Source organism: Callithrix jacchus, chromosome 15, assembly GCF_049354715.1.
Source record: "Callithrix jacchus isolate 240 chromosome 15, calJac240_pri, whole genome shotgun sequence".
Taxonomy (NCBI): Eukaryota; Metazoa; Chordata; class Mammalia; order Primates; family Cebidae; genus Callithrix; species Callithrix jacchus.
Window position 1 is genome coordinate 53,015,001 of NC_133516.1, and position 13,491 is coordinate 53,028,491.

The 13,491-nt window shown below is 41.2% G+C and overlaps 1 protein-coding gene across 8 annotated transcripts in view; it reads right to left on the bottom strand.

The window, feature by feature from the left end:
• FOXP1 (forkhead box P1) overlaps positions 1-13,491 on the bottom strand; it is a 635,694-nt gene that overhangs the window by 273,658 nt on the left and 348,545 nt on the right. The gene's annotated exons all lie outside the window — the stretch shown is intronic.

Genomic DNA, 13,491 nt, shown 5'->3' on the forward strand with positions numbered 1-13,491 from the left:
TAAAGTCTGCTAAGCCAAATCTGTGAGTAAAGTAATACTTCTGGGGGAAGAAAGAAAGGTTGGTGCATAAATTCAAGAGTACAGGGCTCACAGTGAATTCTCAAAACTGGGAAGAGCCAAGAGAAAACTCTACACATGTTTTATTTTAAAATTACTATTTGATACTGATTCCAAAACGAAAGTGTTTTGTAAAATATTTTCACAGTAGGTGGCATCACTTATCAACTGTAGGAGGGGGGCGGCGGCTTGAAGCATTTTCCTTTATTAAATTATCAAATAATCATTTAAATGGCTTTCACACATTCTGTTCCATTTGAGATACACCTACAAGTAAGGCAAATTTGCCAGAGAAAGGGAAAAAATTCCAGTAGATTCTGACTATCCAGACACTTGTTTTTTCCTCTGCTCTTTAATCAAAAGAAGGGGGGGGGGGAAGCAAGTTTGCAAATGCAGTTTTTTTTTTAAGTAACAGATCATTTTGGTGAAAAATCATGTTTCCGCAGCTGACAGCAAAAGTCCCCTTTTATTTCAACGGGGACAATTTGGTTTAAAATAGCTTCTTTACTTAAATGAACCATGAATCAATTTTACACATTATGACAAGGAAAGATGAAGATGTAGGCTTTGAAATTCAAAAAATAACTAAACATAAGCACAGTGATGTTTAGACATGATAGCACCTGCAAACATGCTTCCTTTCTCTTCCTATTCAAGAGAAACAAAGTGAACTGATTCTGCTTTTTACCTTATAAATACAATGAATCAAAAAACATGGCTTCTGATGCTACAAATAAGACAGAACCAATCCACCTACAGCTACCTTATGGGAAAAAATAGGAAAGATCTTCTCATCTTTCAAGAGAGGATTAACTTATTATAAATGTCCAAAGTGGGGGAAAAATACACAATACCAACTTGTTGACTCAGTGGTTATTCTGGGGAAAGTATAAATTCTGTACACTTCAAGTTTCTCTTCGTGGATTAGGAAAAAAACGTAAATGGACTACAAGCATGGTTTATCAGGCAATATTTTTTAACTATAAAGTTAAGACACAAAAATTCCAGGAAAATAGAAGTTAAAATAATGATACAAGATGAATGAAAAGAAAAAAACTCCTTTTCATTATGCTGCATAAATAATTCTCGTAGATTCAACTAGATTATGGTCTATGGAGATATCAAAGAATGTTGGGTGTCAGCACCTAGAATCCTAGAAATTTAGAATGAGAGGAACAGGCAATTTGCCAAAGGGTAAAGAGTTCATAACATTATCTCCTGTGTGACAGCCACATCCATTTCCTGGGTGATCCTTCAATTGCATGTGCAAAGAATTCTGTACCTAAGAAAGAATTATATAGTTCCAAGGAGAACTGGCACTTGGCCTGTTTCAGCATCGTCACTTAAAAGGGATTTCTGGGGGTTGTCTGTCTTGTCCAGTCACATCTGAAGAAAGAGCCTGTGCTTAAAAAGCTAATTCGAAAGGGGCTAGGCTTAGCAAACTGAGATAACAGACAGAGAATCCGATAGTATCAAAATAAAAGGTGTGCCACTATTTATTAATAATATCCCATCAGCCAATTTCACATGCAATAAATCATAACAAGTTAGAGAAGGGAGGGGAAATACATTTCAGGAAAGCGCTATTGATTACCAGTGGCTGGTACTCCTTGAGCGGAAGATTCATAGGCCACAGTGAGGCTTGCTGAGAAAAAGTACTGTGATCAATTAGCAATGTCTGCTGTGAGAACTGGCAGTGGGGAGAAGCAGCACTAATAACAGTTATTCTACCCATCTGCTGGCTATCAGTCCACAGGACCCCTCAACTGATGCTCCATGTCATCTCCATGATAGTAGACAAAAGCTACAGTAAATAAATAATGATGTCTTCTTTAAGACAGAAAGCTTATTCACATCCATATATCTCAAACAGTGAAAACAGAGAACAGAAACGTCAAAAAAAAAAATGGGGTCAGGGTTGGGTGCAGTGGCTCATGTTTGTAATCCCAACACTTTGGGAGGCTGAGGTGGGAGGATCCCTTGAGCTCAGGAGTTCGAGACCAATCTGGGCAACTCAGTAAAACCCTGTGTCTACAAAAAATACAGAAAATTTAGCCAATTGCAGTGATGCACACTTGTAGTCTCAGCTACTCAGGATGATGAAGAGGGAAGATCTCTTGAGCCCTGGCGATGGAGGTTGGAATGAGCTGAGATCGCACCACTGCATTCTAGCCTGGGCAACAGAGCAAGACTCTGTCTAATAAAAAAATTTAAAAAGCAAGAAAAATGGGGACCAGGTGCAGTGGTTCTCTATAATAATAATAATACAAAAATAAGCTGGGTGTGATGGCATGTATCTGTAGTCCCAACTATTCTGGAGGCTGAGGTGGGAGGATCGTGTGAATCCAGGAGGCTGCAGTGAGCTACGATTGCACAACTGCACTCCAGCCTAGGTGACAAGTGAGACCCAATATCCCCAAGAAAGAAAAGAAAGGAGAGAGAAAATGAAAGAAAGAGAAAGGGAAGAAAGGGAGGGAAAGGAGGGAGGAAGAGAAAAGAGGGGAAAAGAAAGGAGAGGAGGGGAAGGGAGATAGTTTCCAATTTGTATCAAGTAAGGTCTGTGGGACAACTCATAAAAACTAGGGGGCCGGGTGTGGTGGCTCACGCCTGTAATCCCAGCACTTTGGGAGGCCGAAGCGGGTGGATCACGAGGTCAAGAGATCGAGACCATCCTGGTCAACATGGTGAAACCCCGTCTCTACTAAAAACACAAAAATTAGCTGGGCCTGGTGATACACACCTGTAGTCCCAGCTACTCAGGAGGCTGAGGCAGGAGAATTGCTTGAACCCAGTAGGCAGAAGTTGCGGTGAGCCAAGATTACACCATTGCACTCCAGCCTGGATAACAAGAGTAAAACTCTGTCTCAAAAAAAAAAAAAAAAAAAAAAAAACTGAGGAAGCAAGATCTGAGTTTCTGTAAATACACAGCTTACTATGACTGAAAGGAAGCTTAAAGCAGGTGCTAGAGCTTTGGTGTTGTTTTTTGTTTGTTTGTTTTTTGAGACAGAGTTTTGCTCTTGTCGCCCAGGCTGGAGTGAAATAGTGCAATCATGGGTCACTACAACCTCTGCCTCCAGGTTTCAAGCAATTCTCCCATCTCAGCCTCTCGAAGAGCTGGGACTACAAGTGCCTTACACCATGCCCGGCTAAATTTTTCTTTTTGGCATTTTTAGGAGAGACAGGGTTTCACCATGTTGGCCAGACTGGTCTTGAACTCCTAACCTCAAGTGATCTGCCTGCCTCAGTCTCCCAAAGTGCTGGGATTACAGCCGTGAGCCAACACACCCAGCTGGTGCTATAGTTTTATGCATTGTATTCTCTGATTTCTGGGGACCCCAAGAAGGGCAAAAGAGGATCAGGACTTGCATATTTTTCGGAAAACAAGGAAGGCAACTAAGAAAACTTTCCTAAATGCGTAAAAGTGGAATCAAAAAGAGAACTTAAGACCTTGGTAAAATCGACATTCCAAATCAAACATCATTACATGACAGAAATTGTGCCCTTTCTCCAAGAGTTTGTGTTCTTAACGTTCTCACGGAATTGCAGTTATTATCTGGGGTGTCAGGGCTGCTTCGAGTCTTGGCTTTTATACAACCCATAGTGACCTTTGGTGGTGCAAACTTACTTCCAGACTGCTTAGGAGTGATGTTTCTTGCATGCCAATTTGGGGAGAGGGATGCAGAAGGATATACCTTCAATGACAAATCATTAAAATTGCTTTTCCATGTTTAATGTTATAAGTAAAAAAAAAAAAAAAAAGAAAAGAGAAGAAAAAAAGTTTGAAGCATTAAATCAAAAAACCAAAAAATCTTTTTGGACAACCAGAGTATCTGCCAAATGGCTGTCAGGGGCAAACACCAGAAAACACAACAGAGTAAAAGGAGACTAACCATTCATTGTATTCCAACTCCAAATTAATCCAGTCAGCAACTCATCCTCCAGCATGGGAAATCACCTGACAAAATGGACAAGCCGAGAGTACCAAGGACGGTCCTTACAGAACATATCTTCTGCCTTCACTCTTGCAAAAGAACTGACAATAACATATGGGTGAGTCGGGGGGCGGTGGGGGGCAAGGATGCTCTTCCAATCTTTGGAGGCACAAGTTATGCTGCCTACGGAAAATTTTATCACCCCAAGGACAGCTCTTTGAATTTGTTCAGAAAATGGGTTTGGTGTGGCAGAGGTGGAGGCTCTCCTCGCTGAGGTGTCTGCAAAGAAATGATTAGTGCAGATGAGTCTAAAGCATTTTCCTCCCCAGTTATGCACAGGACAAAAGCTAACATTTACATTCTTCCCCTGTGAAGGTTCAAAGAGTGACATTAGGCCAACTGTGGATAAGATGATTGAAAATGGAAGCACTGTATGGAAAATATCAGGCAGTAATCGTATCCAGGAGCCAGTGGCCCAGAGATAGCAACACCCTGAAAACCAATTGATACTAATGAATCTGCAGCTTCAGGGCAGAACAGGGCAGGAGGAGGGGTGAAAATTTTAAGCACTTAACAAGTAAGTGGGCACGTTTCATGCTGGGTACTGATCTTTGCCAGGACCCAGTCTTCCCATGGTCATCTCACATCTAATACCCTGTCCCTTGACTTCTGAAGGACCAAAAAGTAAAGTGAGATAATATCCCACTTGAATGTCTGCTTTTAATGGACGACATGACAGCTATAATTTCCATGTGCTCATTCCAGTGAAGGCTTCCATTTATTCTAATGGGGGGAAAAAAATCTTAGTAAAGAGACTGTAGATCAAAGTCCCCTTAGATTTTAAGGACTGGCATGGAGTTTTAGGGAAAAACTTTTTGGTGTATAACTCACTATTTTATAGGGGTTGGGGTTATTGAAAATTTACAATTAAAATTATGCCTTCCCTAAATCATCTATACAGTAAATAGAATGTGGAAAACATGTGAATCTTTAATGAACACTGATTATTACAAAATCTCTAGATAAAAATCAAACTCTTTCTGTAAGGCGAACAACATTGCTCTGATTTGGCAACCCCTGAATCTGCACATCTCAGGTGGAAGCTATGACATTTCTCACCTGCCTTCTGTAGTCAACAAGCTTCCTGAAGGCAGGGAACCCACCACACCTAAAAAGGCAGGTATATAATCAATATTTGTTTAGTGATGTACATTCATATAATGTTTCTCTCTTTAAGAAACTATACGGTGGCTCAGGCCTGTAATCCCAGCACTTTGGGAGGCCGAGGCAGGTGGATCACGAGGTCAAGAGAATGAGACCATCCTGGTCAACATGGTGAAACCCCATCTCTACTAAAAATACAAAAAATTAGCTGGGCATGGTGGCGCGTGCCTGTAATCCCAGCTACTCGGGAGGCTGAGGCAGGAGAATTGCCTGAACCCAGGAGGCGGAGGTTGTAGTGAGCCGAGATTGCGCCATTGCACTCCAGCCTGGGTAACAAGAGCGAAACTCCGTCTCAAAAAAAAAAAAAAAAAAAAGAAAAAAGAAACTATACTTACATAATACTGTAATACTGTAAGGTAAATTCTGTATTAGGTAAAGAATACATATTAGGAGAGTATCGAAGAGACAAATCCTTATTTACCTAAGACAAATGCCCAACAGGAGGAGCCTATGGCTCCAGAACCCCATGCAGCAATTCTTGCAAATCATCAAAGCCCAAGATACGAGAATCACCTACGAACATTCAAGGAATCCCACTTTCTCCTCTCTGCTGACCTATGCTCATGGAATCATTATAGCAGATGAGCCAATATTTACTGCATCAAGGTCACAAGCTGGCTATAGAATAGAAACATTTTTGCAAACCCAAGTTATCTAAAATAGTGGGTTAGGTGCTATATTCTCAATCTGATTAGGAAGGGCAGGATGCTGAAACAACAGAAGGGATTACCTCCTTAGTGTCTCCCATGTGGAAATATTTGCTGTCAGTGGCTTCATCCCCACAGATTTCTTGAGCCTCTCTTATGGGCCAAGTTCCCTGCAGCATGCTTTCATTGCAGCTCTCTATTGACTTTTGGGATAAATCTTTGAGCTCTCACCCTCCAGCCCCCATCATTTACCTGTCATCCTGTCTAGAGAGACAGCATGTAGATTCCAGAGCTTCACTGTCCCACAGACATATAATGAGAGCCACGGAGGCAAGCCACATGCGTAACTTTAAAATTTCTAGTAGCCACATTTAAACAAGCAAAAAGGGCTGGGTGTGTGGTTCATGCCTATAATCCCAACACTTTGGGAGGCCAAGGCAGGAGGACCGCTTCAGCCCAGAAGTTGGAGACCAGCCTGGGCAACAATGGGAGACCCTGTCTCTACAAAAGACAATAAAAATCATTAGCTGGGTGTGATGGTGCTCTCCATAGTTCCAGGCACTCAGGAAGCTGAGGTGGGAGGATGGCTTGAGCCCAGGCGGTTGAGGCTGCAGTGAGCCATAATCCTGCCACTGCACTTCAGCCTGGTTGACATAGTGAGATCGAGAGAGAGAGAGAGGGAGAAAGACAGAGAGAGGGAGGGAGGTAAGGAAGGAAAAGAAAGAAAGAGACAAAGAAAAAGAAAGAAAGAAGGAAAGAAGCAAAGAAAGAAAGAGACAAAGAAAGAAAGAGGAGAAAAGAAAAAAATTTTTTAAAGTAGTGGTTTTAGAAATGCTTTGGGGTCAGGCACCGTGGCTCACACCTGTAATCCCAACACTTTGGGAGGCCGAGATGGGTGAATCACGAGGTCAGGAGTTTGAGACCAGCCTAATCAACAAGGTGAAACCTTACCTCCACTAAAAATCCAAAAATGAGCTGGGCATGGTGGCAAGCGCCTATAGTCCCAGCTACTCCGGAGGCTGGGGCAGGAAAATCGCTTGAACCTGTGAGGCGGAGGTTGCAGTGAACCAAGATCGTACCACTGCACTCCAGCCTGGGCAACGGAGCGAGACTCCGCCTCAAAAAAAAATGTGGATTTTACTTAATATATCCAAAATATTTTAATTTCAACATGTAATTATATATAATATAAAAGATGAATGAGATACTTAACATTCTTTCTTCTTTTTTTCTACTAAGTCTTTGAATGCCAGCATATATTTTATACATACGGCATATCTCGACTGGGGACAGCCACACTTCCAGGGATCAAGGGCCACATCTGGCTGGTAGCTACCTTAGTGGACAGTGCAGGACTAAGAGCATTTCAAGATCCTGGCCTGAAGAGTTTCTGTATGGTAAGGAAAAGTGATGCTTTACATACTGTCATCACTTCCCATGCCTGAATTGGTATTGCTGAGATACGGAGCCAAGGAACGGTGCTAGGAAAGGAGTATCGGGAAGCACAGAGTTTCCTTGAAATGTTCCTGCTGCTTCTCTACATGTGGCCTGCAATATGCATAAATGAAAGTGCAAGCAATGAATCCATACGTGTACATGGGGATACGTGTAAACACATATGGACCCACGTATCTATAAGTTCCACAGCTGATATTCATTCTGTCACCTGTCAAGATAACAGTAAGGAAGGCTTCAATCAAAGGGAAGGAGACAGCACAGCATTCTCCTCCCCCAAGAAAAAGGATAATTTAACAACAGTCTCGTTTGTGTGTCTGGAGGGGGAAGGGGAGAAGGAAGAGAAGGTGGCTTCCTGCCAGGAATTTACATTATACTAAAAGACTGAGAAATTAGGAGATTCTCAGTTACTTAAGGCGCACATTTGGTCTAACTCTCCAAAATATAGGGTAACAATGAAAGGCTTTACATCCCACAGGCACTCAATCTATATGAATTTAATAAATCAGTTAAACAATAAGTTAACTAATTTAGGACACAAATCACTCTCAGGCTACACACAGATTAGCGGGCAACGGAGTGGTGATTCAGTGAGCAAGGGCTCTGCAGGCAGATGAGCAGGGCTTCAAAGCCCAGCTTGGTCACTTTCAACCTGCATAAGCAAGTTATTCAATCGGAGTGAACGTCTGTTTCCTCAATAGTAAGGAGGGACAAGTAACAGTTACCTTGCCAGGCCTCTATGAAAACACAGTGTATACAGTGCTTAGGCTTTTACCTGGAACACTACCACTGTTCCATAAATGAAGGTACAGAATCCATGCATGCCTCTAAAGGAGTAGTGTGTGTGTGTGTGTGTGTGTGTGTGTGTGTGTGTCTACAAGGAAAGGCAAAACTCGGGTGCAGTGGCAAGGAATGAAGATTCTGGGGTTTTCCTGAAGGAATACTAGTCTTGGTTCCAGCCCTAACAGCTGTATGACCTGGAATAAAGTCTGCCTCACAGTTGCCACATAGAAAGGGTTAGAATACCAGCACCTATCTTCAAAAGCTATTGGTATGATTCTATGGCATTAAATATGACAAGCGATTAGACGACCATAGCTGTAGCTCAGTAACTAATAGTGACTATGATCATTACAGGCATTCATAAATAATCCGGGCTGAGGTGGCTTTCTGTCTGGGATTGCTTTTGTCCACCTGCAAGCACTTCTAAGTGGCTCCCCACACAAGAGAGGGACCACGGAAGAGCAGATTGAAGAGGTTTACAATCTAAACATCATCCTTAATATTTAATGGCTTCACACTTTGGAGAGCATTTGTCTTCTCTATTTTCTCAGTTGATTTCTTTCTTGTTTCTTCAAAAGTCTTCAGGAAGAAGCAAGTCCATTTCAATCAGGAAATACTTCTTCAATACCTACTTATGTGCAAGGCATTAGTTTAAGTGCTGGGAATTCAGATAAACATCCCCTGTCTTCAGAGAGCTTATGCCCTAGGGGTACTTCAGCCATTTGTTTACCCACCTTCCTAGAAGTAGGAAATTTCACAAGGGAATATGCAGTTGCATAGGAGCTTGGTCTGAACTGAGAAAAGTCAGTCTATGTGATGTCATAAAAATTAAAAATTTCCACAATATTATATAAAATCATTTCTCCTCTCCCCTGTCTCCCTCAATTATATTGAAAAGCAAAAAGCTGGCCAGGCACAGTGGCTCACGCCTGTAATCCCATAACTTTGGGAGGCCGAGGCGGGCAGATCATGAAGTCACGAGTTCGAGACCAACTTCATCAACATGGTAAAACCCTCTCTACTAAAAATACAAAAATTAGCTGAACATGGTGGCATGCGCCTGTAGTCCCAGCTACTCAGGAGGCTGAGGCAGGAGAATCGCTTGAACCTGGAAGGTGGAGATTGCAGTGAGCCGAGATCATGCCACTGCACTCCAGCCTGGGCGATGGAGTAAGACTCCATCTCAAAAAGAAAAGAAAAGAAAAAAGCTCCACCTTTCAAAAAATAATAATATTGGATATGGAATTACAGCCATACACAATTATTTCTACAAGGTTTTTTACACACACTTTGAAGCCCATGGTACTTTTAGTATGTAAAAGCTGAAAAAAAATAATGCTTTTTAAGGGTTACACTTAAATTGCTTTAAAACAGCCTGATATTGTGTCAAATGTGACAGCCTTTGCTTAACTCAAACACAACTGGGAGACATTCACCTCCACTGAGATTTCCAAAGTTGGACAAAATTCCGTTATTTCAGTTGTCACTGCTACCAGACTGAGTGAGCCCCATGTACAATTTGCCATGGCAATACCAGGAACTTTCTGCCCTTCAAAATATTAGAAAAGGCAGCCTCCTATCTGAGAACTGCTAGGGGCGGAGTTGACAATCAACTAGGAAGAATTTGGGGTCAAGAGGTGGAGAACTGGGGACTTTGAAAGGAAGGGAAAGACTTTCACAGTCCCAAGAAATGGGAATGGACACAGCCGATTACTTTTTTTTTAAATACTTTTTTCCATTTGCTGAGGAAGTAGCCTGCAGGAGAGTCAAACAGCTTAAACTATTTTTAGGCCTATGACCCTTTTAAAAACACAGTGCTAAATTCAATCCTCAGTTACACCCACTCAACTCCCACTGGCATCGGCAAGAGCCATGGGGAGAATCCGTTCACTATGTAGAAGAGTTTAGTTATGCTTTTTGCATTCTCTGGTTTGAATGGAAGTGCAGTGTACTGGCCAAAGGCCATGGCTGGTCTCCTGGCTCAAACAGGGTAGCAGTGATGGGCCTACAAATGGAAGAGCATCTATGTGCAAAGCTTTTCCGTTCTCATAGAACTGGACGAAATGGGTGATTTTTGGATAATCCAGGCAAAATGGGGGAAAAAAAGAAGTTCCTTTTGAAAATAAATTCAGTCATATCTCAGAAATGTTTAAAATTATAATCTCATCTATGAAGGCCCAGATTAGAAGAATCTTAACAGTCGAGCTAAATTAAACTTTTACCTCTGCCAGGCACAGTGGCTCATGCCTGTAATCCCAGCACTTTGGGTGCTAAGGCAGGCAGATTACAAGGTCAGGAGTTCAAGACCAGTCTGGCCAACATAGTAAAACTCCCATCTCTACTAAAAATACACAAAAATAGCCAGAATGGTAATTAGCAGGCACCTGTAATCCCCATTCGGGAGGCTGAGGCAGGAGAACTGCTTGAACCCGGGAGGCAGAGGTTGCAGTGCGCCAAGACTGCGCCATTGCACTCCAGCCCAGGCAATAGTGCAAGACTCCATCTCAAAACAAAACAAAACAAAACAAAAAAAACTTTTACCTCCAATTACCATAAGGGATCACAGCACAGGAAATTCACTGCTGCCAAACACAACACAATCTGTGACCATAAACTACAGAACCATGGGTGAAAAGCCATCATTTCAAAATAACGGGTCCCAAGTCCGACTTGGGGGTGAGTGGAGAGCATTGGGCATCTCAAATTACTTTAACAGGGGGCCCTGTCATATCCCATGGAAAGGACACTCCGGTCTCCCCTCCACCCTCTAATCCTTCTTTCTTAAAGGAACACTCAGCAAGATAATGAATCCTTTAAATGTTACATCTTCTGTCGTACATTATTGTGGTGCCGAAACTCTTCACATCAAACAGTCATCAGGACTATTACAAAGTGGGCTTATAAGAGAGGGGCTGAAAAGGAGCTGTGTGAAAAGAAGTGGAAAATTAAAGCTGAAGCAGTCGAAGAAAGGGCTTAATTTACTGGCATGTACAGTATGCAAATGAGATTACTCTCAGCTTAACTGCATCATTTATGTCCATAATAACGGCATCATCATTACAGGGCTCAAATTAAATTACACCATAATTAGCATATCAAAGTGATTGGTTAAAGTTTAAAACAAATACCCAATTTTGTTAATGAACAGCTGTAATTGTCATGTACACTTCAGTGAAAACTCTCTAAACAAATATATGTTTTAGGAGAGAGGAAGATTTTTTTTTTTTAAGCAGACAGGTCTGTAGCAGAGGTAAATTGCCTAAAAAAAGAATGACATGGACTATTCTATTAATGTTAATATATGCTGATCATTTTCAGGTAATAAAACATTCTATCAAAACAAGGCTTCACTTATATTTAGACACCTTCCCTGCTCCTGAAAGTGACAAACCACCAGAAACCTGCTTCTACTTGCGGCAGTGCTAACAATGCAGGGGTGACCTGTCTCAAACCAGCAAAGGACATGTTCAGTAACATGCTACTGCTAACCCCCCATACTTATTTAAAAGACATTCATGTTCAAATCGTGCTGAGTCAAAACTGATTTTTTTCCCCATTCCAGCCCAAAGGGGGAAGACTGACAGTCAGAAAACTTGCTGCATCTATGGGGTAGACCAGAACGCTCCTAAGCTGATGCTCTGATAACAGACAGCCTCCAACTCAATTTCTCCTCATCGAATCATAGCTACACAGCAGTTTGAAACACACAGCTGCACTAGGGAAGTTGCCCTTCCATCATTAAAATACATCAGGAGGTGCAACTAGCTATTTTGTCAATTTTGGCTGGAATCAGCGTGTATACAAATTTCCTATATGTAAAACCAGACACTAATAAAAAGCTTGTTTCCAAATCTTTTTGATATAACCATTTAATGCCAGAAGAGTCTCTATACAAAAAGATTTGTCAATAATCTGGAGGCTCACATGCGGAAAAGCTTTCTGCCTAAGATTCTCCTATTTCTGAACAACGTACCCCATATGTCCTCTGAGACAACTGTGAGGGCACATCGCTGTGATACACAGCATGGCAAGCCAAAATATATTTTGCCCAAAAAGGAAAAAAAAAAGCACTTTCAAATATACTTAACAAGCAAATTGAATGTCTTATTAAAATCGTATTATCTAAACAGTGTTCAAAAATTTAAAGAAAGTAGCTTTTCATTTTATTCATCGAGGAATCCATTAAAGCTTAGGCTCTGAAGTAGTATGTAAATTATGTGCCTTTCAAGGTAGAGCTAGGGCAAATTCACTCCATCAACTAATGATGAACCTCATTATGTGCAGGGAGGATTCATAATGAGGAAAGAGCCACCCGCCATTCCATGTTCTAACATAAATCCCTGTAAAATTTGAATATCTCCCCGTCTAATTAAAGGCTACTAATTCCAATCACCCCCTCCATGGCCCCAAAGTAAAAATAAACCTCTCTGAAAGCACAGACTACAGTTATATTTCTAAAGCAGTACTCAACCCTGTTTGGACTCAGAACCTTCCACTCAGATGTGTTTTACGACAAGCATAATTAACAGTTTTCTAAGATATAAACTTTGGGGCTGCTCAAGCTCATTTTGGTTAAATACATTGAATTTCTATTTTTCAAAGAGCTTCACCTTGACAGTGCTACAGTGCATGCACAGAGATGATCCACAGCCAAGAAACCAACAGGAATGTGGGAGCACAGTAATAACGTAAAATAAAATTCTTAGCACTCGAGTTCCGTGCTAAAGCTGAGATGTTCAGAAAAAGCCAAGCACTGTGGCATGAACCCGAGATTGCATTTGGACAGGGATGTATTCAAATCTGCTTGGGAATGACATACTTGATTCTGGAACAAACTGCTCACTTTTAATGTGGTTTCAACTAATGAACAAGTATGTCCCAGCATCTATAAGCCAAAGAACTATTCCCTCTTCTAATCACCAACTTTGATTTTTTTTAACTGAAAACTGTAGAAAGCAAATACATCGTTGCCAAACATATTTATTATGATTAATAGCCTGTAATATCCCTCACCAAGGCTTAATTTGCTTTTGTTTTCAATTATGAAGCTGCACCACTCTATTCCAGCTGCCTTTTCAGGTGGAGATGAATTTCTTGTGGTCTTTACTCTTTCTATTGTATTGCCACCCAGCAAGGCACAATTAGTTAAAAACAGAAAACCTCCACCTTGGCTCCAGCAGAGCACCAGATTACACAAAATTAGGGAAGAAAGTAACTGAGAAATAAGTGAAGGTGTCCAAGGAATTAAAGCAATTAAACCAAAGGGAAAAAGAAAAAGGACATATGCCAGTCACCCAAACACACCTTCACATTAATATTTAAAAGAAAAGAAGTCCTAAATCTGTTATTTCATTTTGAAAAACTCAATACAGACCCTAATCAAGGAATCTTAG